This window comes from Vollenhovia emeryi, unplaced genomic scaffold, assembly GCF_000949405.1.
Source record: "Vollenhovia emeryi isolate VEMERY1.0 unplaced genomic scaffold, V.emery_V1.0 DF939147.1, whole genome shotgun sequence".
Taxonomy (NCBI): Eukaryota; Metazoa; Arthropoda; class Insecta; order Hymenoptera; family Formicidae; genus Vollenhovia; species Vollenhovia emeryi.
The window spans coordinates 367,659-392,642 of record NW_011967219.1 but is presented as its reverse complement, the minus strand read 5'-3'; the positions used below and the strand labels follow the sequence as shown (position 1 = coordinate 392,642).

At 47.6% G+C, this 24,984-nt stretch overlaps 1 protein-coding gene and 1 non-coding gene across 5 annotated transcripts in view; both read left to right on the top strand.

Moving 5' to 3' along the window:
- Positions 1-24,984, top strand: part of LOC105566013 (unconventional myosin-XV) — a 105,903-nt gene that overhangs the window by 3,630 nt on the left and 77,289 nt on the right. The window lies entirely within an intron of this gene.
- On the top strand, positions 19,558-19,630 carry Trnaa-ggc. Its single transcript has one exon. It is a non-coding gene; the product is annotated as a tRNA-Ala (tRNA).

Genomic DNA, 24,984 nt, shown 5'->3' with positions numbered 1-24,984 from the left:
CCATTTTCAAATCCTGCAAATGTTATTATTGTATTAATTAAAAATTGAAATCCCCGCTGATATTTCTTACAAAAATTCATAAGTCACAGCTTTTTTAACTTATCGTGGTTTTCCCTCCATAAACATTATACTTGGAAAGTCTCATAAAAGAGGATGAAATTTTCGAATTTCTACCCGACACTCATTCATGTGTCATCGCAAAAATAAATAAAATTAGAATTTATATAACATGTTCAAAGATGTATTATGAAATATGAAGGAATGGAATCAAATCGTACGTTATATGGAAACGGGCGCGATAAATTTAGATGCATGCCGAACTTATCGTCACCCGAAACGAGCTAATTTGCATCGGGCGATAATCTGCGCGTAATTATCGTATTTATTGCGCACTCCCCAGAGCAGACGGATTCCCGATATCTTCCGATTGGCACACCCGTTATAATCACACCTACGGCCTAGGAGGGATGAAGGTAATTAATTGCCATGGCAACACCGAGAGCGTTCGAATTCCTCTCGCGCCACCGGATCCTTGGAGTGCTGTGATAGGGCGCTCTCGAAATCCTGGTATTCCCCCTCCGCTTCAGCCCTGATTTCGGTTGATATATGCGCGGCATTTCTATCCGCTTCGTCCATTTCCTTGCGCTAGGGCGTACTTGTGCGACCAATCGCCATAAATTAATTAGCGAGACACGTTGCGACTACAATTCTTTTCGGTGAAAACAATTACGAGAATTGCGCGCGATTCCACTCTGTTAACGAACCGAACTCGTATTAAAGTTTCTACAAATATTTCAGTTCTTTGACACTTTAATTTTAATGCTAAATATACCCTTGGGAAAATTTACTTCGAATGAAATTAGAGTTTTTAAAAGTAGTCTTTCAAATCTATGAGTTCACTTAGAGAAGTTAAAAGTTTACGTAAGAAATTTTAGGGTAATTTTCGACACTTGAAGTAACTTTTAGACAGCCAAGCCTGTCGAAGTTCCCGCTAGAGGGCCGCGCGGAACAACACTTTCTCGTAAGAAGAAAACCGTACGCGGTATTGTAAATTATATCACATACTTTTCACAAGTCTTAAAGTTTTTAAATTCTTAAAGTAAGTTTCAAGTTTGCCTTAAATAAAATGTTTAAGTGTCCAAGTGTGTTTTTCATATTTCTTATATTTCTGAAGTAAAATTTTACGGCTTTCTATAAGGTATATATTTTCCCAAGGGCAATGTTATTTTAATTTTTCTCAAGTGAATACTTGACCAAACGAAATCAGCTCTGCTCGTAGAATGCATTTGTAGTGAGTCGGTACGGCAAGTTTACTTGGAGCTGCGGGTCAATGGAGTCGCAATCGAATCGATTCATTCTGTCGGAGTTAAGGAAGATCGCGGGTTGACGGCATCACACTGTAAGGGGGAAAAGTCCCCGCGGTAGAAAGAACGCTCCTAACAAATAGTCGTTTTCTCCGAGGGGCGCCGCGTGCCCCGACTCGTTTAACAAGGTGTCGGACGCCCCGGAACGCGACGCTTTCATCTCGGCCGACCGTGGATCGACCTTATCTTCATCTCTCGACGCCCGAGACTCGCGCCTGCAAGTCCCGCGAGTGAGTCACGTGTTCGAATTGATATCACTGTCGGATACCGTGCTTTCGACTAATCGCGCTTAATTGGCCGTCCCCAGCGTCGCATAATTTTTCTTTACGTATATAATGAGGCTCCTCGACATCGTCGAGGAGCGTATTGAGAATTGATACGACGCCCGGATGTGACGTCCAATGCTGACGAGGGACAGAAATCGAGAGAAACTTCTCGAGTCGCTCTTATGCGCAACGCTCTCGTGACCCGTTATTATCCTCGTAAGGAGCGAACGCGGCCGGTTCTTATCTCCGACAATAAATAGTTGTGCAATTGGAGTGCCAACGATTGGCGGATAAAAAGACGAGGAGGAATGAGAGCGGCACATTCGGGCGGAACAAAGGGATGGTTGGCGCGGACGCGAAATTAAAATAAACGGCGGCAAGAAATCGCGTTTTAGCTCTCTCTCTCTCTAGTTTGTTTCTCTTTCTCTTCTTTCGCCTCTCTTCGTTCCACCGTTCGCTTTACGCGCGCTGCGTCGCGTGGATTTTATTGCGGCGTTTAAGCGTTTTCATGGCGACAGCGATGCGAGATCGTCCGCGTCGTCGCGGTAATTTCTTTTCAACTAATTTGCTTCAGAAATCTGTAAAGTCCTTTTTGCCGGGACACGTTAGGACTCGATATTAAATAGGAATAAACGGATTGAAAAGTGACAGCGTCACGCGGCAACGACACTCTACGTCCAACTTGAGAGGAAAGCTTACAATTAGTCTTAGAACTCAGCCTTCGCCTATTCATTCGCATCCTCCTGTCGATTTTATCAACGCGAACGTCTGCCGTTTCTACCCGAAGTTAAGAATTGAAGAGAATCCGAATTTCGCAAGATTAAAAAACATATAAACCAGTGAGTTTGTTGTCAACGCAACTGGCAAATTTTATTTGCCAGTTCGGTTGACAATGAGCTCGCCGTTTTAATTTCTAGTCATTACTGGCGACTGTATAAGTGACATTTTTCTTTCGTTAAAGAACAAGACCAAAATTGTCGGAGCGATCGAACGCACAAGCTCAAAGGTTCTCCGCTGTCGTTAGCGTCTCGCGTCTTGCTCCTTTTCTGGCGCAATATCCTCGATTATGCGGATGCTACGTGAATGCCCCCCCTTCCAGCGCGCCGGCCATCTTTTTACGACGCCAAACCGAACCCTTTTTTCCCGCGCGCCCTTCGCACGGCAAAACGGACGTGCACGCTTACGTATATGTATATGTATATATATATATATATATGCGTGCACGCTTCGGTACAGAAAAATAACAAGGATACTCGCGCCATAATGAAGACCTCAAGGCGCCGCGCCTCGGCGATAATTACAGGGAGCCAACCTTACAACCTTCTAAGGGCTTAAATGTTAAACGTTATACATCTCGACACCACTACGGTAGCTTTTATGGTACGCGCGCGGCGCAATCTCTCTCGTTGTTCCTTCCACTCCGCTCTATTTCCCTCCTCGGAGGGCCCCTCCTCCCTCCCCGCCCCCCGTCGCGCCCACGGTTTTTAAGGACGATCTCCGGCGCTCGCATCGGGCAGGTTTCGAGAGCCGGTCTGCGTAGAAACTAATGAAACTCGAGCTTGAGACCCTCATCCCTCGACAGGCCCCGCGGTGTATATATCATCCGACAGAAGTACCTTTTATCTTTTCACGCGGTCGTGCGCGATAGGAAAACACGCGTCTAGTTCTAACGTCTCGTGTCCCGCGAAACACTCCTACGCTGCTCGCGCGAGTGAAATCCCGCCGGTGAGGATTGTCCTTTAAAGGAGGCGCCTCGCGCCTCCGCGCTTGTAATCGTTGCGGTCCAGCTTATCGCGGGCCGCGGACGGACGCGCGGTTTCTTCAGCGCTGTCTTTAATTACGCCCAACTCGAGTGGTCGAGGGAGGATCTGGGGGGGGGGAGGGCGTAGGGCGGTCGAAGAGGGAGGACGGACGCCGCTGTCGGGATGTTGTGCACGCGGTTCGTTATGCGTCAGCGTAACGATCGCGGGATGAAGATGTTACGTGCGTTAGGAGATCGCCTGACGGCCGTAGGCAAGGAGGTTTTAATTGAACGGGCTGATTTGCGCCGCGCAAATAACGTCCCGGCGGAGCTGCGCTGTGTTTTGCGCGCGATCCACGTACGTCGCGGCAATGCGCTCGGTATCCCTCGGCACAGAAGGCCCGGTGGGTATTTCCTTCAGACCGGTGTTTTAAGCAAACACTGAGAAATGGGGGGGGGACACTAAGGAGGTGAAAATCCGTGTTTGCTTTTCTTTCGGTAAAGCTGGAAACGCACGAAGAAACTTAAGTAGTGAGACTTGAGACTTAAGAATTTCCTGCAAAGAGTCCAAAAGACTCAAAATGCCGCTCCCGACAGTCATTGGTGATTTCCCGTAAATCTTACGTCTTACTGCTCGAGTTGTTTCGTGTATTCGGACCTTAATGAGAAAAACGACGAAGGTACCGTATCATCTCTCGATAGACTCCTCGCGTGTCTTTCAACGAACATTTTCAGGCACTTCAGTAAACGTACTTGGCATGCGTTTGGTGAAATTATAACGAGAGTTTCCTATATTTAATGTGATTCATGCGAATATTACATAGAATTACCATATAAAGGGCAACTTGGCTGCTATTACCAGCAATATCACGATACATTAACATATAATGAAAGATAATGGGGGTATGATCTTGTGTGTAATTTGTCTGAATGTTTTCGTAATTATTTTGAAGAAAAAGAGGCGTGTAATAAACGATAAAACATGTGATTAATGGTCGGTGCTTTCCAATATTCGGTGCTTCTAAATTTCGCGGGGCTCCGACGATGATCGTCTTAATGGCGATCGGGGGAAGCTTCCATCATCTTTCTTTTCTCTCCCTCTCTCCCTTTCTCTTTTTGCCTGCGTAACGGGCGTCGTAAAGCGGACAATAAAAAAGACCACGAAATTTCACGGTGCGCGAGCCGCGCTAAAGGGCGACCGACGCCGAGGCATCGCGGCGCGGCGCGGCGCGCGAGCCCGTCAATTTAAAGTTACAAATTCGGCCGTAAAAGGAGTGCCGTGAAAGCGGCCCGCCGGTTTTAAAAAACGAGGCATAGCGAAAGGCAGGAAGAGGCGGGAGTGGAAAAAACGCAGGAGACGAAGAGGGAAACCGAGAGCGGTGCATTGTACTTTGGGGTGGATTCTTCGGAAACGGAGATACGACGGTGTACGTACGTGCGATGGAGGCGAGGGATACACGAGGCATGCGAGGCATAAGATAATAATTATTAAGGCAGCACAATTGCACCGTTGAAGCCGCTTGAACAAACACGAGACGCGAGATCGAGTTAATGACGAATGATGGATACGTATCGCGCCGAGACGAGGAAGCGACCTGTAACAGTCGCGTTTTTTTCCCATCCTTGCACCTTGGTACTTATCGCCAAGTTTACTTATTACTAATTACACGAGCCAATTATTAACCCGGCGTACCCCGTTATTAACTGTTACCGTTCATTAGTCATTGATAATTACTGCCGTTTGTATCCGATCGTACGTCCGATAGCAATCAATACGCATTCTGCACCGCCGCTTTTATTAAAACGTCTTATCGGCTCAACCCTTCCCCTTTCCCTACCCCCCCCCCCCGCCAAGCCGCGAATGAAACGGCGTATCGGGCGTCTCCCGGAATAATCGGCCGCCGCGTCCGCGAAATTCCGGGCGCGTTGAGCGATACAATCTCGGGCGCTCTCGTTGCTCATAAAGTAATAATCGCAAGCTCGGAATTCAGCGCGGCCAGCAGGCCATTACAACCCGCGAGACCGCCCTCGGAAACGAACGAACATGTGGCGTCGCCCGGGGTTGTTTCGCGCCCGCGCGCACCCGGGGTGGCGCGCCGGTCCATTCGGACAGGAGCAGCCTCCTGGCGGCGGTGCGGCGGTGGCGACCGGTGAATCAGTACCCAAGGTGGCCGTAAATCTGTCCCCCAGAGGCAAGCCCTGCGGAGGAAAAGCCGGCTACCGCCGCCCGCCCCCCCCCCGCCCCTGTCGCCTCGCCCCCGCGGCCAACCGTCCCCCCTCCCCCTCCTCCCCCTTACCCTCGCGAGCGCAGCCTGCGAGGGATCGTAACGCGCCGCGGACAAGTGTTATGATATGGCTTATAAGTGAATGCCACCCTCTAATCGGAATATACGAGCTCGATTGTCGCGAGGGTGGAAATTCGGCCGCGCCCGCGCGACACCGCGCGTCCTCCTCCGCCCGGACCTTCTTGATTTTTCGTGTAACAGTCACGGCTACATTTTTTTTTCTCCACCCCAATTGCCTCCGCTCCTCCGCTCGCGCTCGTTCTCTCACCCCGTCGTTTCTTCATATATGCTCCGCACGTCCGTATTTTCGTTTCTCTTTTACGCAGCGTCGTCAGTTGGCGCCTGTCGCTTGAAACTATCGTGACCTCGACATGTTTAATAGTTCTTTTACGCTGATCAACCTTCGAGATACGTTATTAAAATATTACACGATCGTGGGATACTCTGGAGGAGGAAAAAAAATGGTAATTTTTCTCCGTATGTCTCTAAAGGATTCTACCCCGGAGTAATATAAATTTTTCTCCTTTCCTCTTCTTTTCTCGCACACGCGAACGTACGTGCCCCTCCCCTGGCTCCTCCTTTCTCTCGATTTTTATATTTTCTCAGGTCGATGCGATTTTCGCTTCATAAATCCGTTTCTTTTCTCTCTTCCTTCCTTTTCAACGTTGAGAAACTCACAGATCTTTGAATACGCGTGATTTATATTTAAAGTAAATTTTTCCGCGTAAGATAATATTGTACGTATGCGTCGCGCCCGCATCCAAGGAAAATCACGTACGAGAGGGAACGAAGCAATTTTTGGAACTTTACTTCGAAACGCCACTCGCTATGCAGCGGATCCGGCTTATCGAGATAACGGCGATAATTTATCTCGGTGAAGTGCGTCGAATCGGAGCTCAAGAAGCTGTGATCCGCGTGTAATTCGGCCGAGCGAGCCGAGGGAGCGCGGTACGGGGGCGGCGGCCGGGGGTTGGAACGTTGCCATCTATCGTTCTATTTGTTAGCGGGCTTAGCAAATCACCCCAACGAGCTTAACGGGTACTTGGAACGGGGTTGCTAAGCCCTGCCTTTTGCGCGTCGGTCCGCGTGAAACGCCACCTTCGTGATATCGACGCTAATTCGGGCTTAAAGGCTACGAGATGAGAACTGAACCCCAATATACCCGATGTAAATACAATAATCTCCCGATGTAAGTCCGCGTACATACGTTCCGCGGCATTTCTATATACCCGGGCCTTTTTCAGACCTCTGATTTCTTTCGAGATCCCCCCGTAGATCCCTCTCTCTCTCTCTCTTTCGCGTCTCTCAGCGCCTCAGCTCCCTCAACTTTCTTCTCGCCACAGATGTTCTTCCCGCGTTCCTTTTTTCTTGTTTCCACGTCAGGTCTTCAAACATTTGCGAGAACTTGACGAGTGTTCTCGCGCATGACCGTCCGAAGCCTCGCGTGCTCGTAATTGCCGCCTTGCCGGACTCTCCTCGGGGTTGCGAACCGGTAACGAGGCGAGATTTCTACGCGAGAACGTTCCTCGACTCCGCTCGCACGACGCACCGGCGATGATCCGCTCTATTTGCGTTTCAGTACCCGCCATTATGCGCCGCCGATTATATACGTACGCGCGAGAATAATTTAATGCCGACTACCACTATCGCCGGGATCGCGTGGCTGCGATCCTGGAAACGTTAGGATTCTGACGTACCGCTCGTGGGATTTCACGTGCTCGAGTACGTAACGAGGAAATATCGCGCAGAAACGGCCGTCCGACGAGTTGCCTTAACCCGTACTCGTGAGCTACTTATTTATCGAGAGTCGTCAGCAGAATCGTAAAAATTCAGAATTTTACTTAAAGATTGTCAAGGCCAAGTTTTGTATCGACTACAATTCATCCAGGTCTTCAGCGTTTAAATACTTTAAGCAGATTCACTTGCATCGCTTGTATATCTATTAGTATTAATATTAAAAATATAATTAGACAAACAAATAAGGTTAGATAGAACCATTGTGATATAAATCAAACAAGCGACAGCACCTTTAGGTCCGAGCGAGGTAGCCCATTAATTGTAACCCAATTTCACATTTTAGATTACAATTATTAGGCAATAGAGTAGGACTGACTTTAAAGTAGGAGTCTCATTAAAACTAAACAACGCACAGGAATGGCCAATGCGAGTCTAAGGCAGGATGTAGATGGCCTATACTTGTAATTTATTAAAATGTGAATTCATATACCGTTTCTTTCCAACTTTGTCCTGCGCGCCGGCTTCTTTACGGACATAACGCAGTTTACTTACAGGTGTAGTTATTATCGTCAGCAAATTCACATATTCAAATCGATTTGTAATTATATTTAAAAATGCTACATTTTAGCATTTCTTTAGATGCTACATTTAACATTCAATACCTTCTTCCCCGTACTGTAAATTATTCTTATTGCGAAAAATATTACCTCAGCCAGGCTACAATTATTAGACTACCACCATCTTGCTCGGACCTAAAGGCGTTCTCGCTTGTTTGATAATTGGATAATTTTATCTGCAGACGTTGAAATGAATTGACGAGGCTCGACAGCTTTGAATTACTGAACCGCGCGGAACAATTTATAATGTCAATGATAAGGTATCGACGCGAAGGATGTACGGTATCCGGAGTAAATCTATCGAGACGTACGTAGGAGAAAAAAAAGGAGAGAATAGCGAACCGATTCTTACTGATTTCCTGCGCCAGGGAGACACGAAAGCGATATCGCGTGTACGTATCCCTCGGGGGGTGCGATGGTTATTTTTATTTATGAGGAAACCACCATGAAAAGGGCCGCCGCCGCCGCCGCCGCCGCCACCGCAGCTCGACAAACCCCGTAGCAATCTGTTGGGATTTCCACAAGTTGAATTCTCTTGGTCGGCATGCCCGGGGCGTGTCGGGACTTAACGATAATCGCGTCTACTTTTTCATCGGCGATTCTTCTACTCTATCGGGTCCACTCGGACGGGCTTTTAACAGCGTACTGCAACACTGTGATCTTTAAAGCCTCGATGTATCTTAGATTCCGGGACTTCCCGACAGTCGGAGTCTTCGATTAATTTACGGGTGAATATATTTTCGCTAGCTACGAGCCATTTTCCTGGGGAAATTCGTTCTTCCCTCTTTCCCCTCTTTTTGCCTTTCTTTCTACAATTTATGAAATCCTCCCCTTTAAAATTACCTACAAAAACGCGCCGTGTATCATCCGGTTATTCGTCCAATTCTGCTGGGTTTATTTCGCTCTCGTCGGTATTCGTGGAAGATAATTGTCGCGGAGAGCGAGAGCCGCCACAGCAAATTCAACCCCGAAGAGTCTGTAATGCGTGTGTCTACGCAACCGCGGTCGTAGGGTCGGGCTAGTTGCGTAGCCTGCGGCCGAAGTCCCACGGGTCCCATAACGCAGTTGGGGGGATACAAAGCCGGGGATATATCCTTCGCTGTTATCGCGTACCGATGCCTCGACGCCATATGCACGAGCGGTTACGCGTTAAGGATATCGTTGCACGTGCGGCGCACGGTCGAAATACGCGCGCGTTTTCTGGGCCTACACTCGTCCGTGGCGGGACGGAATGTCGATTTAGTTGGGCGGAAAAAATCCGGAGGAGCAAAGTACATTACACAGATCGAATCTCATCTTGTCAATAAAGCGCACCGTAACTAATAATAATGTATCATCCTTGTGGTGTATTTATTGCCGTTCGAAGATGATGACAAAGAGGAAAAACAATGTGCACGAAGATATACACAAATAGTTTTATAACGATACAAGTTATCAAAAATTGTAGCAAAATTCTTAACACATCCTGGCTGAGGTAAATTTTTCGCAATATATTTAACAATTAAAATCGTTTAGACACTAACATCCTGTCTTGACTCTTATATCTTTGATTCCTTCGAATTGTGAATTCACGTCAGAGCCTTACGAATTTTATTGTTCAAAATTCTTGAGCTTTGTCTTTGGTTACTGCAAACAAAATTTTCGCTACCGCAACTAATGATGGTTTGCTAAAAATATTTTGCTGCCGTAACTATAAATTGCTGAAGCACGTACTGAGAGACCCAGTTTGTTGAATAAAACAACACTTCGTTGGAAAATTTGGTTATATCAACACATAAATTTGGTTGCGCAGAATCTTTTTATAATATTCAACTAAACGATTTAGTTCACGCAACAAACACAATTATTTAGGATGTGATGAGATAGACAAATTTGTTATTTCAATCATAAAATTTTGTTCAAATAAACAACTCATGGAAACAACATATTTAGTTGTTGTAACATTTAACTTCTTTTCAGCAACATATTTTTCGTTTTATACAACCAAATCACATGTTCAGTCAACAAAATGATACAATCAAATTATTCCTTCAACAAAATGGGTCTCTCAGTGCAGCAAGGTTTGCTGTCGCGCCTAATACAATAGGCACAGTGGCAACATATTGAGCTATCGCAACTAAATATTAGCTGTCCATATTTCCCAACTGAAATTCAGTTGCCGCGTTTTCTTCCCGTGTGATATTTGATATCGTAAGACCCGATTGTGATCGTAATTTTTGCAATAAGCAGCAGCGAAAGGCGAAGATTCGCGATAATACAATCATTCCGCAAAGCAAGGATTTTGGCGACTCCGAGTCCTTCCCCCGAGTAGCGTTGAAGGAGAAATCGGAGGGAAACGCGCGCGCAGGAAAATGATCCGTTCCGCTGCTCTTTTACGATAATCGTAAAACGGATACCGCCGTTCGAAAAAGGGACTACGAATCCCAGACATATTTTCGCCAGGTTAGCAAATTGCCCGACTCCTCACGGTATCGCCTGTGGGGCCATCCTCCGCGGGCGAGGACGTCCACGGGGATGTTATCCCTGTGATCTCGCACGGACTCCGGCCACAAGAAAGAAGACAGCGGCCAAGTAAATCCGAGGAAATCTTATTCACCCTCGGGTATATCGCACAAACCGTGCCAAGATATCTATACGCATTCCATTTAGTAATCTAAAGCAGCGATTTTTTTATCTAAAGTCTCCGATCTGGCACCTACGGGTAAACTCTTCGCTCGTAAAAAATAATTATCGCATTTAATAGAGACTTGCAGCGCGGTCGCGAAAATGCCCTAATTGTTTCTACGCCTTCGGTTGTTCCGCGAACATGCGGTTCCCGTAAAGTCACAGGAAAGGTAGTGACTTAATAAAACAAATAGTAAGCCCAGATAGCACAAGACACACCTGTGAACATTTGAAGACTATACTTAAAGAATATTTGGAACATTCCATAGGCCATTCTTATATATTCATCTTATGTTCGCGGAACATTCGACTGGCACCACTATAAATCTTTTTCGAATGTGAATAGAATAATCTATCGAATGTAGCGTGTCGGTTATATGTATATGGTATGATCACTGGTTTCACTGCCTTTTGCATGAGATAAGTGCATTACACAATAGACAATGTGCAGTACATAAACTCGATGAATATTAAAAGATTGTTCTGAACGAATATTCCAAAGACATTCTCGACGAATATTCTTAAAACGTTCTTCTTTGTTATGAATATACGATTTCTAATTGCAGTAATCTATACATATATTTATAGAATGTTCGATTGGAATAGTCTGAAGGTAAGAATATTCATAGAACTATGTGTGCTATCCGGGAGAAAAAGGGCCAGTGCGAGCCAACCGCAGGTGTCCGTGCGAAATTATCCAATGTGGAACTTTTGAATCACTTTCTTAATTAATATCCAAACGTTTACATAAAACTTAATGTAAAAACTTGATTACGAATAGGAACAAGAAATGCAATATCCAAATAGACACAGAATGTACGACGCTTAAATGAAATACTGTCATCGAGAGTTATCCTCTGACACGTTTAAAGAATTCTCTAAATGGCGACCGCCATGAAGGGGGCGCGAAGTCAAGTTTTGTCAAAAATAAGAGAATCTGCGTTTAATATATTTCTATTACGGCCACATTTGTTATGCTACCCCTCCTCGGCGACGGTTGTTTCTCGCCGTTAAAGGGTTAACGACGCCTTTTAATGATTCCTGCGTCCGCTAATTACTTCCTTTGAGCACTCGGGGTGGTTTTGTGCGGAAAAGAAAGGTCCTCCCGTCCATTTCGGGAAAACTGCGACCGCTCAGCGTCGGTGGGACTGTAGGTGAGCCAATTTAAAAGGCTAATTCCCGGACGGAAGTCAACGGGACTGCGAAGGGAGGCGGAGGGTGAAATGAGGGGCGGGGGGGGGAGGGGGTCGAAGGAGGAGATAAGGTCTTGAGGGAGGTGTAGGAAATTAGGCTGGCTGCTTTTTTAGCCGCCTCGCGAGGGTGGCGTGATTCGAGCGACACCGAGGGGTGGCGAGGGGGCGGGGGCCGCGCCGAAAAGTAAACCAATTTCGTGGCTTGTTTAAAGCCGAAGGCAGAAACGCCGGTGCGGTCCCCCGAGTTATTTCGCGTAGGTAACGCGCCGTGAAATTACGATGATACGCGAATCAATGGACTTGCAGGGTGGCAGCGCGGCTACGCGTGAGAACCACTCGGAATTTTCAAGATCGATCGCACCGAGCTCGCCGCCAATTTGGCGGCTTCATCAATTTTTATCAGCGGCCGTAACGCCGCTGCGGAAGGTCTTGGGAACCTTAACGGTTTGCGGGCATGGCACCGCGATCCGTATACAGTGTTTCTCGTTACACAGCAAAAATCCCGTATCGTTGTTCGAGGACCTTTTTCTCCCCTCCCCCCCCCCCCGCCTCAAAGTTCTCCCCGATATTATTCTTAGGACGTCGCGAATCAAAGGTTCGTGGTAATTTAAGCCTCAGGCGGATGTAGACCGAAATTTCATATGTTTCTTTTGGTCTCGATCATAGACGCAGAACTGTTCAGTTTCCAATATAATAAGGACTTTTCCGACTTCCCTGATAGGAAAAGTAAATACGCGGAGCGTGAAATACATCGTAAACAGGTTAGCAGATGGATATGAGGACTCGTCATTGCCGTGTCATCGGCGGGCGATTCTTCTCGCAGGAAATATTCGTGGATGATTGTGCCTATTTTGCGGCAACCCACTCGACACAATGGAGGGTCGAGAGAGCCACTCGACTTTCCCATTTCCTCGACAAACGAACGACGTCGTGAAACGCGCGAGGCGACAATAGGTCGTCATCGAGTTCACCGACAATGGAGGCCACTCCGGCAGCCTCCTTCCACCGGAAGTAGGCTAATGTGTTTGATCAGGACGACCGGCAGGAACCTCGACCGGCGCGAGCCTCGTTAGCGCATAATCGATATCCGTTTAGCTCTTCTCGCGTCGGCGGGACGCGAGCGGAAGTCGCGAGCGCCGTTGGCACCTTCTTCGAGGATTAGTGCGTCGATGTGAAAGTGACTCGGGCTATTTTATTGTCCAGAAAATCCAAGTCTCGGAGAAACCATGCGTAGCTTTTTAACAGAATTTCCCAAGACAAAGGAAATTTCTCGAAAACTGTTAGACTAGAATAAAAGATTGATTAGATGTTCGACCGTTAAAAATTATTTTCCAAGAAATAACGCGCAATTTCCGAGAGTTCGCTTTATTTAATTATTCTTAAGAAGTATTTAGCGTTTAGACATATTGTTAATATTAGGCTGATGACAGAGAACGATCCGTAAACGCTTAAGATTGTCGTAAGGCAAAGCTACTAGCCATCAGCTTTAAGGCCGAATCAGACTTGCAATCGTCGACGCGGATTGGATTGAATTGTCGATCGGCGATTGTCTTCTGGCCAATGAGAGTCGATTAAATCGCTGGCTGCTCTCATTGGCTAGAGGACAATCGTCAATCGCCAATCCAATTCGAGTCGGCAATGGCTGTCTAAGTCTTTACGCAATTTATTGTGGCAATTAAACAAATGAAATCTCAGATCTTTTCGTACTATTTTCGTTGCCTCAAGTGCGTACTTCTGCAGTTATGTCAAAAGTTTACTTTTTACTAGCGAAGAATTGACGGATATAATTCCCTGAAATTTAACGTCAAGTACATCTCGTTTCCTCCATGTCGAACACGACCTTCAAACGCAAGGAGGACAGCATACTTGGAAAACGTGAGCTCTAGGACCTTTTCGAGAAACCTTCCGTAAAATTGCACCTATCTGAACCCGGCGTCCCGATCCCTATCGAGTCTACGTATATAAAAAATACCCGGATTCGAGTTTGCAAACGTTCGCAAGCATCAAGACAACAATACCGCGAGCGTCGTTCACGTGTCACTTATCTCTCATCGCGACCCCCGGCCTGCCACGACGACCCGACCCCCGAAGGCCGTGAGTTTGCCGCCCCGATATCGCCCCGGCAAAAGGGGGATCGTAGAGACAGAAAGAGCCGGGACTCCATTAAAGCTTAAGTCCCGTGCGAAGCGATGCGTCATTGAGATACATGAGAATCTTCGTAATAATAATTCGTAGCTCTCGACAAGAGCCCTCGGACAGGAGGGGGCGAGGCTCGACGGAGGCGCGCGTATCTCTTTCTCTCTCTCTCTCTCGCTGCGGATTACGAAATATGTTCTCCGGTATATAATCCGCGGTCGCGCACGCGCCCCGCATCCGCGTTCCCCCGGGGGGGATCGGGATTATCGTCCGCGATAAGCTAATTTTTCGGGGCCTCGCCGGGGAAAATTGGAAATCGGACGTCGCGGCGCGGCGAGCCGGTAACGCCGGACGCCAATAACGATGGTAATGAGAAGAAGGGCGGATCGTTGGCGGAGTCGTCTTCGTGACTCACGCTAACGCGACGTATCCCGCTTACACACGTCTCGCTGATACCAGTTATAGAGTTTTTCTAATTAGAGTCTGGCCAACAGGTCTGTTATGGCAAAATTCTGCGAGGGCGAAGGGTGTTTATTCGCCATTTCTATCCCCTTCTTTCTCTTTCCATTTCATTTTCTCTTTATTTCTTCCGTGAGTTGCCAGAAATAGGACCGATAAAAAACGTTGCCGTCTGTTGACTCCGATTAAAGGAACTCCAGTCCAAGCCGCTTAAAATATCGTCTTCGTATCGAGTATCTTCAACTTGGAACCTCCTTTCGGCTACCACACTGGTCTAGTTTCCACCGAAGTCCTCAATCTGATCCTCCTTCAGTGCGGGTCGAATTTAATTGACGTTTTCACTGGGGGCGGAATAGAAGTGACCGCAGTCAGTCGTGTTTCCATCGATTTAAATTTGGTTTTACACCGCATTGGGATCGAAGACACTTCGGTGGAAACCAGACCACAGGCGCTACCGACACCTTCCACCCTCGAACTCGACGCTTGAGGGTTTCGGACGAATCGCGTCTGGAGTAGGTTTTTGCCGGTGCCTACCGAGGGCGGTTTAATCTCGTCCGCGTCCGCCGTATATCGAGCGACGCCGATGCCGAATTGAAGAAGCGAGACCCGCGCGAGCTCTCGCGCTATTTCTCTTCGCCGCCGCATAACTTGGCGCGACGGCATCTTTATCGCACTCGTGGGAGCATCCGCGGCCGGATGTACATCACCGCCGCAATATTCCGCAAAACGCGCGCATACGTTTCGCTTAACGCTCGCCCACCCCGTCCGCTCTCGCGCCCGCTCGCGAAAGCGCTTTATAAGCTCGCGCCCCTGCGTGCCCTGTCTCTCTCTCTCTCTCTTTCTCTCTCTCCGCCCCCTTTTTGTCTCGCTCGCTCCTGGGGAGTAGCTACATTCAATGTGCCGGCCATATCTCAGCTGCGGGAGACACTTTAATGAAAAATCATACCGCGAATGCACGTACCGCCGGGTATAAAGCAGATATTTCAGTCGAAATGAGATTTTAGACGGGAATAAATAAGGAGCGTCGGAACGCGCCGGGCTTTGAATTTTCGCGAATTGTCTCTGCGCGCTCGAAAATTCTCGACGCCCCCTAAGATATCTCGTGGGTTTCGTCCGGTAACAATTATCGACCACAATCGTCGTTATTTTAAGAAAGGGGAGATGATCTAGTTAAAAGGACTGTATCAAAATTTGAACAAGTCGAAAGCCTCGAGTCATCGCTTAAAAGTATTAAAAGAAACGTCAAAGATGGCACGCGACTTGGGTTTCTCTCCTTCGGCTCCTCGATTCATTATCTCGGAAAATAATCGCCCGCGCGATCGAGTCTACGCGATGGAAAGTCCAAGCGGTTTCCGCCGGACCGAGGCGGCGGCTTAATTAATGAGGTTTGATAAAAATGCGACATGGCAATTTCAATCCGGCTAACTCGAGCTCCGAGGGTAATTCTATTAGGCGGCGGCGTAAAGGGTTGAGCGAAATAGAAGGAGCGCGGCCGAGGGGGGTAGGTGGGGATAAGGAGGGTGCAGAAAGAGGAGCGAGCGGAGGCAGAGCGGCGGGGTGGTACTGCCCTCTGGGGCACCCTCACGCTAACTGGCTGCGACTGCGGTACGGGCCCCTTTACGATTCCGACTTAATTTATGTATCATCCGAGAGTTAAGTAATTTCTCCTCACGAATTACCTCGGCCCTGCTGACTGAACGAGTTTCTCTTTCCTAAGGTCGGCGCGCGCGAGGCGGAATTTCGAGGGAAGAAAAGGAACGACCCGCCTCGATCCGCCGCAAAATTGAGTTCTCGTATCGACGAATTAATTATTTAGCTGTCGAGCTTTGTCGCGCGGAGTCCCGCTCGCCCGTAGAGCTGTTCGCAAATACACTCAAGTTTTAGTTCGATGGAGAACCAAAGCAAGAGGACGCAGCGAACGATTGAAATTTAAAGAGACTCGATTGGAAGAAACGGAGACGGGAAAAATGTACTGATTAACTTTGAAGTGAATTTTCATAAAGTTAACAGCTTTTTGGGCGCTCCATAAACCTAAATTTACAAAATCGCGGTAATTAGGAGAAATAGAATGCACTAACTAAATTAGAAATTGTGAAATGAATGAATTTTCAAGAGATAACTTTCGAACGAAAATTTTCATATTGCACTTTATAAATCTCTCGAGCTTCTACACGTATATTCGGCACAATTGTATGCAGCTACGGTCACATAATTATGTAAAGACATTCACTCCATAGCATTTTCTATCAAACCATGATAATATTGCCCCCGCGTTTCTTCGCCCTCCCACATTCGTGTAATGCCCTCCCCTAACATTTTTCCGTCAGGCTAAGGTGATCAAATTCGGATCAGGGGGTCAATTCTGTATCTTACTCTATAGCGAAAATGCTAATGGTTAGAAAGAGACAAAACTATTCACTTTCAGCATTTTTACTACAGTGTTTTACTACAGTACGATACAGAATTGACCCCCTGATACCAAATACGGAGCAGCAATTTGACGAGTTGCTAATAAGTGACATTTGAAAGTAATTCACTTAAATTTCCTCTTTTATATATTTACAACTTTGTGCTGTATTGTCTTTATCATAAAAGGCATAGACGTGTTTTTATGCCGTTCATTAGCGACTCGTCAAATTGTTGATTCGCATTTGGTATCTGATCCGAATTTGGTCACCCAACTTCTGCAAATATTTCAACAATTATTGGAGAATCGGGGAATATTTGAGCTGACTCGCGAAATTCAGTCGGGATATTATAGCGTTGCACGAGGCTAGGACGCCGAGCCGCAGTACGGGCGGGTGTGCGGCCGGCTAATTAAAACGCGAGAAAGTTTCGCGGCGCATGCGGCGGCGGCGCGCCGAGGAAACGAGTTTAAATCTGTTTCAGAGCGGCTTCCAACGAGAGCGGGCGCCTTAGTGACTCCCTCGTGCGCCGTTTCCGCCAGTGACTACACCCCCAGCACTTTATTACGAGTCTAATCTGTCTCGGCGCGAGGCGGCGTCTCGCGCGCGGGGGGCAGGTATTTAACCCCGGAGCTAATTGCCTGCTCTCGAGTTGCTCGGGAAAGCGCGGACGTACCGTCTTAAGGATGTCGACGGCGAACGGGGCTCAAAGAGACCGCACCCCCTCCCTCATCTCCGCTACTCGCGGATTCGTCAACCGGCTGCGGTTCCTCCTCGCTTTTCCACTTGTAAATGCGATCAATAAGATATGATAATGTTGAAATACATGAATATAGCAATTGAAGAAGTGGCGTTCGGAAGAGAAAAGAGTTAGATGCGCTTAAGCGAAGGTATAATACAAATTGAAACGTAACAGTAATGAAATATTATACGGCATGTACAAAAATCAGCATAAATTTTCGATATCGATATAATGTCGCTTCAAGTCTGATCTACAATGTGCTCTTTGCGACTAGAAGCATTTTATTTTACAGCCAATGAATACGTTTAAAAAATGTTTGCAAATTGATAAATTATTCAAGCATTTTGATTTATTTGTGTAGAATAAAATGTTTCTAGACGTAAAGAGCGCATTGCAGATCAGGCTTAAATTGTACACATAGCGTATATGTGCACGGAAAGAAAAGTGTAAGCTACCGTAGCTAAAAACTGCACGTGGTAACTAAATTCCAGCTGTAAAATATGGACAGCTAATATTGAGTTGCGACAGCTAATTATTTTGCCACTGTGCCTATTAATTGTATTAGGTGCGACAGCAAACCGCTTGCTGTGGTTTAGAAATTATATAGTTATGGCAGGAAAATATTTTTAACAAACCATCAGCTGCGGTAGCGAAAATTTTCTTTCAGTGTATTTGAAAATGCGCACAAATTAAAAACGCGAGACGAAAGTCGGTCACGCGCTACTGTCCTTGCTTTTGCGACCCACCTCTTTGTACCTGGCCGGTACTCGGAGTAAAGGCCCGTGTCCACGATGCTAGAACTCGGTCCAATCTAGTTTTGAGAAATGTGTAGCCAATCAACTTGCAGCTTTTATGGAATAGCTGCAAGTTGATTGGCCACACGTTTCTCGGAACTAGAGTCTGGGCCAAGTTTTAGCATCGTGGACACAAGCCTTAACGAGACTACACCGGCACGGCGGTTTCGAAATCGAGCGCGCATCGTCGGCGGATATCGCTCACCTGCTGGATTAAGTTATTTAGGGCGTGACGCAACGTCCTTAAATGATTTAGGCATCGCGAGATCGAAATCAGAAATTGCCGATCCCCGGGATCCGCGGGACATATGGTGAACGCGGCGGCGCGGTCGCCGCTGCCCCGTTTACGCTCGTAATTGCATCTTGCGCCAATGAGCAACGAATTACCAGGTAATATATTACCCCAAATTATAGGTGATAACCGCCGGGACATTACGCTCGCCACTTTGGCCAGATGGGCCGGTCGGTCGGTCGGTCGGTCGGCGCGGCTGATCGGTTCTCAGTGGCGGAACCGCCGCCGCATCGCGGCATATGGGTCTCGCTCTATAAATATTCCGCAGCTTCCTCCCGATTTCGCGCCGCACGCCGCCCGAGACTTCTTATTAGTATTTATTGCGGCTTACCGCCGGCTCTTCGAGTCCCCGCGAATCCGGGAAAACGTTTCCGGCACGGCGGCTCCGTCCACCCGGAAGCGACCCCGGGTAAGAAATGATTCGTCGATCGATGTCGAATCGACATCAACACCGTCAAAGTGACGTCGATTCGAGATTACTAGAGGGGTCTTCCGGGGTGCGGGCCACTCTGCATCCATACGACCATAGTATAACTAGTATGCCCACTTTTCGGTTTCGATTACGTGGTATTTCGCCATATTTTTGGTATAAAATCCTGTCACACTGTCACACTGACTTCACACTACCACATATACAGCATCCGTCTCATTCGCTTCACCAAAATAATGGCGGGTGCGCAGAAAAAATCGACGCGAAGCAAAACAAATGACAGAGTGGGCATACTAGTTACACTACGATACGACGGTCTACCAAGCCATCGAGTGAGATGCCACGCAGCGCTCTGGAGTCGCGCCGCTAGTATACTATTGCTACTTTATTCAGTAAAACAAAGTAGGTAAGCGAGAAGGACGTCGAGCGTGGGCCCGGATAGCTCAGTTGGAAGAGCATTCGCCCGGCGAGCGGAAGGTCCCAGGTTCGAATCCTGGTCTGGTCCTAGCCCGTTATTTTTCTGACCGATTAACAAGTGGCGCGTCTCAGTGCCTACCTTCTTGAAGACGCACCCCTATTTATTACCACGGATGGTCGATGCTGAACGCGACATCGATCGACGAGTTATGGGGAGGCGCGAAATTTTCACGCGGAGGCGCGAGCGGAAAAATGTAACTCGTAAATGTTACAAATTCATGAATGTTAAACGCAAGACACATCGCAAGGGAGTAATTAACGCCGTGGAAAAAAAGAAGCAGGAGACGCCGCGCGGAGGGTTAAATTTCTGAGCTTAAACGCGAATTCGCGCGAATTCATCTTGACGATTCGCGAATTCATCACGACCGTCGCGGCGCGCGGCCCATAAATTTCTCGATAGTCGCCCACCCTTTGTGCTCCTCTCTCTCTTTTTTTTTCAATTTATTTACGCGAAGCGTGAAATAGCGCGTTTATTTCGCGACGATTATAGCGCGCGGCTAATTTCCAACGAGCTCGAAACCGCCCTTCGCCTCCTCCTCTCCCGCCCGCCCTCCCCACCCGCGCACGGCTAACTTCGTTAATGTATAATCCCGCGCGACTCCCAGGGGCTGCGTCGGCGTGATATAAAATCAGTAAGCTTTAGTAAATTTCGTTTAAACAATCCGGTAAACAATTTTCCGGCGCTGTGCACGGCTAAGTAACGGCACCCTGGTGGCACCTGTGTGCCCGTAATGCCTTCCTACCCTCCCTCGTTGTTCACCCCTATCGTCGACACTTTCCATTCCCTCGCGCTCCGCAGCTTCGCTCCTGACCTCGGAGACATTTTCGGGATCGAAAGGTATAAGAAGCGCGAGACGCTTCCTACGAATTTGACATTCCGCGCGACGTCGTCCAAAATCGCGGTGCGTACGCGTGCGAGCGATGCGATACGCATCGAGGGGATACGCGAGAGGTATCAACTTGGATAAAATTGTATTTGGAACTTTCGGGACGAGCGGTATAAAAATGCGAAACCCGAACGTTTTCCACCCCGGTGTAGTCAAATTCCCGAGCCACCTCGATTCCGACGGCGGCTCGAGCCGATAAACTACGGTTAACCGCGCTTAAAGTATATCTTGATCATCTTCAGTGGCAAGTAGTAAATTGCGACGCGTGGCGACGGCGTCAAAAATTCTCGATACCTCAATCCGATACCGACGGAATCGAGCGGGCAGCTCGGTGAAAGGTGCGGCACATCGCTTCTAATTTTCCCGGTGACAGATTTGAAGGCAGTGGATTTGTGGGGGGGGGGGAGGGCACAGGTGGCCGGGGGTCGCGCGGTCGCCGCGTTTTGGGACTTTTCGATGAAATATCGACGCGTCATCGATACACGTAATATACATCGGCCGGGGCCGGATGTGTGCGGAGCGTCCGCTGATGCATTTTCATCATAAATAACGGGCGGAACGGCGAATAAATAAACGCCCCGGCGTGATCACCGTAACTCACAATTATGGCGCGGCTCGGTTTTCGCGCGCCGCGCCGATAGCGGCGCCGGGAGCCGGGGCGGCCCCGTCACTTTTAATTTCGCGACCGGACCGTTTGACACGTTTTGATCTGCAATTTATGGCCGCGTTCGATATTTCCCGGGAGAGCCGCCCCGATGATTTGTGCCCTTTTCTACGGAATTTTAAGCCGCCGCTGATCGAACAACGAGCCGCGCTTACGCCATAACGATACCGTTTAGTGATATATGTATTTAACTCGCGAGCGCTGTCGCGCGTACGTCGGGTGTGCGCCCAGCTAAAAGATTACTCTCCTTGCACCGCGAGGTATCATCTCGTGCCGCTTGGGCTGAATCTTTATCTCTTTTTGTTTTTAGTTCCAAGGAAAACACGGGAGTAGCGTGTCGGATCCGTTTTAAATAAGAAAAGGATTTTTTCTAACAAAATATATCCAAATAATTAAATTATATAATTCTTGATTGGATGGCGCTTATACTTGGCGTCTTTTTTTACTCTTTTTTAAAAATATGTATTTAACTCGCGAGCGTTGTCGCGCGGGCGTCGGATGTGCGCGTCCAGCTAAAAAGATTACTCTTCTTGCACCTCGAGGTATCATCTCGTGCCGCTTAGGATGAATCTTTCTCTCTTCCTTTTTCGTTCCAAGGAAAACACGCGGGAGTAGCGTGTAAGATCCGTTTTAAATATAGAGATTATAAAGTGCAACCTCAAACTTTCGTATCTTTTGATCCGTACACGATAGAGTTAATCTGTAGAAAATATTAGAATTGCAGTTCAGTCGAGGAGATGCCGGAGCGAGTCTGCACCTTTTGCACTCTCTACATCTGGAACTGTCAATTCATGAAAACATTTGTGTAACATACAAATTGTGACTTTTGTGTACAGACCGACAGTGTTCCACTAATCGGACTAAATCAGAGATCGGTCCGTACACAAAAGTCACGCACTTTGTATATTACACAAATGTTTCTATTTGACTCGACCCAGTCTCGATTCATAAACGAAACGCCCGGCTCGGACTCGCGTGGCTTGGTCCTCTCGAGACGTCGGATCCGATTATTATTTTTTTTTACGGGTTTTCTCCTCTCACTCGAGCGGCGCGTCGGGCGAAAACTTAATTCAAATTAATCGCCGGGCAACTTGAAGCGAGCCGCGATTGACGTCGCGGGGATCCCGTTATCCCGCTTCGAAATCCGCGTTATCTCCCGCGCGGGATCGCCGCGCGATCGCGCGGGATGGACAGATGGCCGCCGCCGGTCCCGGCAAGGACCAATGACAGGTTGGTCCTGGACACCGGCAGCATTTCGTGGTTCATTTGCGGTACCCAGGGGTGCCATCTATTATCGAGGGTCGAGCCGACGCGGCCGAAGTCGGTTTTCGTCCCCCTCCGTCCCCGAAAGAGGACGGAAACCCAGGGGGGACGGCGAGGAGGCCGAGGGGGATGCGTACAGGGGTTGCCCGAAAATCTATACACGGTACGTGAGGGGGTTGTTTACACGGCGGAAGGGCGAGTCGATTTAATTCGGTGATGATTTTTTAACGAGACGAGCCGCGCGCGACACCTCAGAGACCGGCCGGTGATTTACGGCGCCGATCCTACGCGCGAGGGCGAGGGAGGGAGCGAAAGGACGAAGGAACGCGGCGCGCTGGGCGCTGCGTGATAAATAAAGCGCGGATCGAGGGAGTTGAGGCTTAATGCGACGGAAAACGATGCGTGCGAAATGCCGCGCCCGGGATTGCGGCCGGCCGCGTCTCCCGCACGAGTAATCTCGCGCGTTTGCGCCTTTCTTGTTGCCACCCGGTATTATTTCCTCATTTTAATGCGACGAGAAATTGCACGGCGTGAGGAATGATCCCCCGTCATCGTAACGACGTGCCGAATTCATCCGCCGGGTTGTTGGGCGCATTAACTTTGCTCACTTACGATACTCTTTTACGCAATACTGCGTACGATTTGTTTAAACGAAGAATACGCGGGAAAGAATACTCGTTTTTCCGCGCGAGAACGAAACGCTGTTAGAATGCGAAATTTCTTGAAACGGTTTGGGAGGCCGCAACAACGAGCAGCTGTGCGGGATCGAAATGGGACGCCGAACAGATCGCGCGGAGACACTGCGATTCTAAACGCGCCAAATGGCACGCCGTCGGATAATCGAGCGTGAAATTTGAAAATTTTCATTATTGCCGGACACGTTGGCTTCCGCCTGGCTAAGCGCGAAATGGAATTTCGAATACTGCCCGCCGCGCGCGCAGACCGCTGTAACTTGCTCTGTTTAATGAGTTAATGCTGATGATGACAAGTGGCGTGTCTGCGTTAAACGATACTTGGTCGCCGACGGTACCCTTCGGTGCTTACGTATCCCTGCAAGTTTCTCTTTGCGACCAGGTATTTCCATTATCGTCATTCAATCTCTCGTCACTTATTTCATTCATCTGACATACAAGAGATCTAACGGATTTCCGTTGTTTAAGGTTAAAATAAACAATTAAGAGATCTGATACATTGAAAGGTTTGTACTAATTTTTTATATAAATTTGAAAAATGTGAACTTTAGTTCAGTAAGTTTGTAATACCTATTTAATGCTTATAATTGTCCGCGATAATAATTAAGCGTACCAATATGTAGAAAAATAAGTTTACAATAACAAAGTAAATCTCGGAAACTTATGCTGGGCGACGCGCTACCAATTAAACTGATAGAGAGTCCATGTCTCGCCCGTCCGTTTGTTGAACTTCGAAATAATCCATCGATAGATACAGGGTGCAAGGGTGAAACAAGGGTGAGCTCGATACCGCGCGTTACCTAGCGTTAAATTAGAACGGCCACATCGGCGAAGAGTACAAAGAGAAAAAGGGGGAGGGGTAGTGAAATGGGGAGAAGAGAGAGAGAGAGAGAGAGAGAGAGAGAGAGAGAGAGCACAGAGTTTCAAATATTTAAAGCCACCACCGAAAATTTCCAAGTGGCTCGTTTCGACGAAAGTTTCCTCGTTAAGGGGTTTCGAGGTGTACCCCCTCGCCTTAGATCTGCTAAAACCTTAACGTTCATAGACCACTGTGAGATGCAGGAAGGGGGAGGCGGTGGTGGATAAACGAAAGCGGGCGACGATGTTTCGAGTGAAAAATTTACCCGTAGACAGTTTTAGACATTTTAATATTCGCTCGTAAGTTCATTAGCCGCGTCCCCAACGATTAGAGCGCCAGTGCGGACTGGGATTCGAGTAAGTTTCGAGTTTTCGAAACTCCCGAAAGACCGTAAACAAGTTTCCTTTTTCAGAGTTTCGCGTGTAAGTTTCGATCTCTTACAAATCGTACTCGCTAATCCTATTGTCGAGAGAGTTTGACAGCCTTGTTCATTTTTTTTCGAAATAAATTATAAAATTTAAAGTAAGTAAAATTTTTATTACGAAATTCTTTCGCTCTTACAAAATTTCTCGAAAGCGTCTTTCTCAAAATTTTCACAAATTCGTACGTACCTAAACTTCACTCTTCCAACTTTCCTGCCGAGAATACTTATGGCTCGTAGGACTCCTTATAATGTATAAAGCTCACGCGCAAACGAACGCGCCGTGTATTCACATAATATAAATAAGAAGTTACACGTATAGTGTACGTATTACTCTCGTGCAATTTTTATGCACGAAGTAAATGTATCCTTCGCACCACGAATGCATACGATTGCGGGATTAAGGATTAATGAGGTTGCATTTACAGAAATGATTCTTTATCTCCGAAGTTGCTCCGATTAAATTGATTAACGCTAAATAAATTAGATCGAACAGCTGTTCCTCCGAAACGATCCTAGTATCAGTAGACTCGCATTAGTTTCTCTCTCTCTCTCTCTCTCTCTCCTCTCTCTCTCTCTCTCTCTCTCTCTCTCTC